This window comes from Neopsephotus bourkii, unplaced genomic scaffold (assembly GCF_033783945.1).
Source record: "Neopsephotus bourkii isolate Nb327-2 ecotype Australia unplaced genomic scaffold, CSIRO-AGI_Nbou_v1 NB_1767, whole genome shotgun sequence".
Classification (NCBI taxonomy): domain Eukaryota; kingdom Metazoa; phylum Chordata; class Aves; order Psittaciformes; family Psittacidae; genus Neopsephotus; species Neopsephotus bourkii.
Window position 1 is genome coordinate 11,663,794 of NW_026902241.1, and position 6,000 is coordinate 11,669,793.

The window sequence follows — 6,000 nt, forward strand, 5'->3', positions numbered from 1 at the left end:
CGGCATGGTGACCTCCTCAGAGAGACAGCGCATATGTATCTGAACAATGTGTTTTCACTCTTGACCACACTTTTTGACCTCACATTCAGCAAAGGAGGAATGAAGGCTCAGGGACCTTTTGCCAAATGCATGGGTTGTCTTGCAGTAGGCAGCTTGGAAGCTCTTACACTGCTACTACTTTTAAGGGACAGGGAGTATATGCCAGCAAAGCTTCTGGGCTGTTCATGGAAGGTCATCCCAAAGTCAGCCCATGGCAATAAAAAGAAAATAAGTTAAAAAAAAAAAGAAAATCCTGCTGAACTAAAGCATAAATTGAGCACTTGCTTGCTGAGTCGATGAAGTGTTGCCTGACAATATAGGATGCTCTTCTGCACAAACAAAAGAACAGGAGATATTTTCTGTGCCAGAAAGTAAAGTGAAAAAGAGAAGGAACTGAGCAAAATCCTAGTCACAGCTGAAAATACCAGATGCGATTGATTCTCTACAGGAACAAGTCATCATCCTTTAAAGCTATGCAAATATGTGTTTGCAGGCTTCTGTCAATTAAGCCACGAAAGCTCTGCTTGTGTGTTGATTTCAGCATTGTCTAGATGGACAAAGTCAATTAAAGCAATTCAGGGTAACAGAAGTGTAGGTCGGCTTCTTCTAGGAGACCAAAGAGGATAATTTTCTGACACCACTTAGCTGATGGAGTGATGCGCATACTCCATCGATCACCGACATGCTCAAAGTTTTGGCTGAGGATTAAATTTTATTACAGCTGTGACACACAATCCTTCTCTAAGTTCCAGAAATCAGATTTAGGTCTGTGTAAGGTCCTTAAATATAAAGCCAATGTAAACAGCACAGGACTTAATGGAAACCCTATAGAAGTATAAATCCAGTGGATTTACTTCCTGAAGCAGTAGTGAGAGTTAGATGTGCAGAAGCTATAATTGATCCAGCATGCTTAACTCTATATTTTATAACACATTTTTTACAACAGTGTTTAAGCACTTTGTACGTCGACAAGATTTACACTGAAGACAGAAAAAGACGGATTTCAGGGCCTTCTTTGAGGACCCATGCAATGGTGTTTGCATGATCTAATAGGTGGTTTGTGCTGCATACATTCAAAAAGATAGTCTGCATCATGTTCTGAGGGTACATAGTGCAAGCCCACTCTTGTTTCTCATGGGCTAAAACTCCACGGCCAAAGGTGCTTTACACTGTGTTCTTTCAGCTCCTGCACCTTGTGCATGTTTGTGTATGTTTCCTCTGCACAAGAGCTCAGACTATTTGTTAGTAGTAACAAAAAGGTCACTCCATCTGATATTGTAAAAGGAGATTTTGGGAGATTTGCCCACCAACAACAAAATTATATTAAAAGACTTGTAACAAGATTGAAGATCTTGTGCCTGGCCTTCCAGTTGTGATCTTCTTCTAATAGGGTAACTCAAATGATGCTTATGGTCCATACTGATGGGAGAAGGCTCTGGGTCTGAATATACAATTTGTAAATACTTAATTCCAGACACAAATCATTCAGAAGTCCAGAGGCAGGAGATCGAAGCTTTCTCTGCTGCAGACATTAGCAAAGATGATAGCACTCAATTATCCTCAGAGTAAAAACCAGCCAATTAACACCTCTTGCCTTTGCCAGCTTCATTTCTGGCCCATTATTTAAAAATTATTAGTGAAACCTCAGGGATTCATTAAAACTGAAATATAGAGGTAATTTTCACTATTACTGTCAGCAAAGAGGTTGTTTACCTGGACTACTCCAGCACAGCCAGGCAGCAATGTTGTGGTGGGCAGTCTAGAGGTCCCTTAGGACCGTCTAAAAGAGCCCTCCTCCTAAAGATGCTGTTTAGGCCCTGCTTTGCTATTTTACATTCCCACTTTCTAATTAACTTTTAGTCAAGGTAGTTAATATCTTGTTGCTCTACAAATGTAAACCATCACTGTATTTTCATATTACCTTCTCTTCATAACTAACGAAAAAGGAATTCTAGTAAACTGCTAAACCCAGCATGTTTTCAATTTGTTTCTTAACCAGGAAAAAGGTTTTCTGTAACCTTTCTGAATAACATACTTTCATGCCTACAATGAAATTCACTGGCATTAGGCAAACATCTCACCTCTTATTATTCCCAATTTGTATTTCCACAAAATCAGAGCATTAGGATTGGGAGAGACCCTCCTAACTGGGCTGATAACAGGACTGTGCACTGATAGGCAGCCTTTATTTGGAAGGAAATTTTAATACATCTTCAGCGTTTAATCTTGTTGGTAACAACTTTAGTCCTGTAATACAAATCAGATTTACTAGTGGCATAGCACTATTAATTTTTTTTCACTGAAAATATTTATATTCAATCAAATATTAATATTGCAAGTTAAATCATAATCTGTGCAGCCACAATCCATTTACTAAAATTTGAAATGAAAGTTTACAGTAGCTGCAGAGCCTTCCTGTTGGGCTTTGTTGTATTTTAAACAATAAATATCCACTTTGTGCCCCCCCCCCCCATGCAGACTGCACCTTTACTGGGGTGTTTTTCTTTGCCGTTTCTTGGGGAGAAAATCAGACACAGTTGATCAGAATTTTCCTAACTAATGTTTCTGTTCATTGTTTTTCTCAACTTGCAGTGCTTTCCTTTTAGTTTCCCTCTAACTCCAGCTCACCTGTGATCAAAGAGGAGCTGGATAGCAATGTTGTTTGTATCTTCCTGCTATAAGGGAGGGATTGAATTAACCCCTTGTTCTTAGATTCTGGTTTCAAAATGGACAATTGTGCATAAATAGGAGTATCTTGTGAATCTCACACTTATGGGTGAAAACTCCAGAATGGCACAGGCAGGTCTTCCTGGCCCAACAGCAAAAACCATGTTTGAAGAAAGTGTGAGGGATTGCCAAAATGCAAATGGCTCTTAAATTACGTGCTGCAACACTGTGTTGGGTAATAAAACTGTACAAGTATAATTAATTTTAAATTATTTAAATAAGTCATAAAATTAGAAAGTAATCTTTCATTCTTAGGTCATATTATCTTAGCTATTATCAACCAAGTAAATGCTTTATTTCCCTATCCACTTATATTTGATTGAATAATTATTCTAATCCCCTTCATTAGTCAGATGACGCATTGCAAACTGAACACATTACAAGTTTGTCTTTTGTAGTTGATGCATTTTACACACAGCACTTTACCTAATAGTTTTCATCTGCATTTTCAGGAAGGACCCTTAACTGTAAATGCATACAACAGGTTCTGCTATCTAAAAACCTTTCAAAATAAGCAAATCCTATAGCTCTTAACTCAGCTAAAATGAGAATTTTATTCAGAGGGCATCCCTTGGATGTCTTGATAGTTTTGCCTCAAATGTTTTCTAGGATTAAAAGGAAACCTGCCCATTACCATACCATCCTATAATGAGCATATTTTCCTGTTTCAGGATTTTTCTAGTATTTCCCAGTTTGTAGACTCTTAATACATGTTCTTCATATTTGTGAAACCACAGGAACCCCCACCTGTGCCTCAGCTCATGTTGAAAAGGTACATTTCAGATTTTGAACCTTTTTATTTTTTCCTTGGTAACATTTTTCTTCACAGTAACCATTGAACCAAGGGGTTGGAATAGATGATCCTTAAAGGTCCCTTCCAACCCAAACTAATCTATGATTCTATGAAATTAATAAAGATAGAGAGGCTGCCTACTGCTTGCTTCAAGTATTCATCACAGAAACCCTTTGGGCTTCAACTTGCAAATCCTTACAACATTCTAACCCAACATCATTATTAAAAGTATCTCCTTATTTCATTCCCAACAAACTGCATAGAATTCTAGCCTAATTTCACTGCTAAAGAGTAAGGTTGCAGCAGCAGTTCAGTCTTTAAAACCTCCACACTGCCAGGCCAAGTGGTGATAAATCATAGCTGGTAGGGGTTAGTTGAAGCAGCTTCTGGGGAGGCATTCTCCAACTGATACTATTTCAATTAATTAACATTGGAAATTATCCACAGCATTCTTACTTTTAATAGCCCTAATTGGATACATGTAAGTCTCGTGTATTAACAGCTCGGTGCTTTCGTTTGTGGACATTTCAGACTTAAAACTACGTAAACTGCTAATGTTACAATATCTGTAGCTTTCCAAGCATTCTCCCACAAAAAAGTGTCGAAATAAATACTGCTCTGGCTTCCCCACTTTAGCAGGTGTGCCCAAGTTGGTTTCTAACAGCTGCAATTAATTATCTCCTTCTCCGTGGACCAGTGCCCTGTGCTTGCAGTCATTAGTTTCCTTGCTGTTCTTTTAATAATATGATTAATTTGATCCATCCTTCCAAAAAAGAAGGCTTGTAGAAAACAGGTAATTTAAACTGGGCTTCCAGCAGTTTCAGACATCTGGCCACTATGGTTGGAATCAGGAATTGTCAGTGTCACCCCTAAAGGAAAGTTCCTCATATGCTTCTAAAAACACTTCCAAACTTTGTTCCAATGATACTCTGGCTGGGATCAGAAGCTGCTTTTAAAGGCACAGCTTGCCTTGTCTGTTTATGAGCTGTATGGAACTCCCCATGTGGATGAACATAATTATACATCCAAAGTTTCATCTTTAAAACTGTTTGTTAAATACAGAAAACATAAATACATCATCATTCAAATAAACCTGCATTAGTATCCTATTAAACTAAACCCCTCCAATAACATCACATATATTAAGAACAAAAGTGCTGCCACATCAATCTGTTATTAAAAGCAAATACCTTAAACAGAATGTCCTTTACACATCTGCTAGTTCTTGCTTTCTGAAAGGTTTATAGACACTTAGCAAATGTAAAGCTATTTTTGACTGTACCTAACAAATAATTTCTTCATGTGCAAATAGAGAAAAAGCTTGAAATGAAATCTACCTCTTCATGAAATTCTACTAATTAAGAGGAAGTTGTTGAATCCCTGGGAATCAGTCTTTCTAGCCTTTATGAAGGCATATACAGCACACATATCTGTCAAATTCACAAAGTGTTTGTATTTAGTCAATGGTAGTAATTCCTCACGAGTGGAACCAGCTACTCCAGTGTCTCCCTGCTCCCTGGCTGGCCAGCCACTGGTGGCCAGAAAGCACACTTGGAAAAAGCAAAGTAGCAGCTGCCACAGCGAAGAAGGAAAAAAACAACCCCACAAATAACTCAGCAATTGTCTTGGAGCAGATTGGGAAGTGTCAATTGGTAAAACAAAAGACTGTGATTTTCTAGCAGGTTATTTTCTGCTCTGCTCTGTGAGGGACCTTTTTGACTGCCCAGGGGTCATGGTCTTCTGCTCTGGGGGCTGAGTAATACCTTGCTCTCATGTGTGCCTGCAAGAGGTATCACTGGGGGACAACATGGCCAACTTTAGGAGGCTGGTCACCCTAGGGCACGAAGATAATTGGGACAGAGAATGAGCTGAGGAAGAAGTGCTATGGCTTTTCACAGATGGCTGTGTCAAATTCTGGGTGTGGGCTGAACAGCCAGAAAGGGCAAGTTTTCCATTTTGGAAAGCTGTTTTCTGGTGGAAGTAATATTTTCTTAACCACAGCACAGACAGAGCACCCTACCCACTAGAAGAACCAAGCACCTTAGTGCATCTGCCATACAGACATGACCTAGCATCTGCAGATCTTGCTGAAATGAGGCCACTGGCACTCCTCTGAAATGTGGGTGTTTTTATATGAGGACCTTTTATGAAAGAAAGTAGCAAGTGGTGTCTCATCTGTCTTAGGGGAGAAGAACACTGGTCAGTAGAAGATGGGGTTTTTAACAGTGCCGGTGTTTCTTGCAATTTTGGTTCTTTGAGCAACTCTATCTGTTCAACCGGCACTATGTAACTGCTCTACCATTTTTTACCCTAGCTGAAGTTATTGGTCTGTAACAATTTGCTGCTGTGGATACATAGTTTTAAATGAAGCTTTTTTCTGGTCCCTAATCCCTTCCATCTGACTTTTTTGTTGTTGCAAGTATTCTTGTTTCTCATGCAAA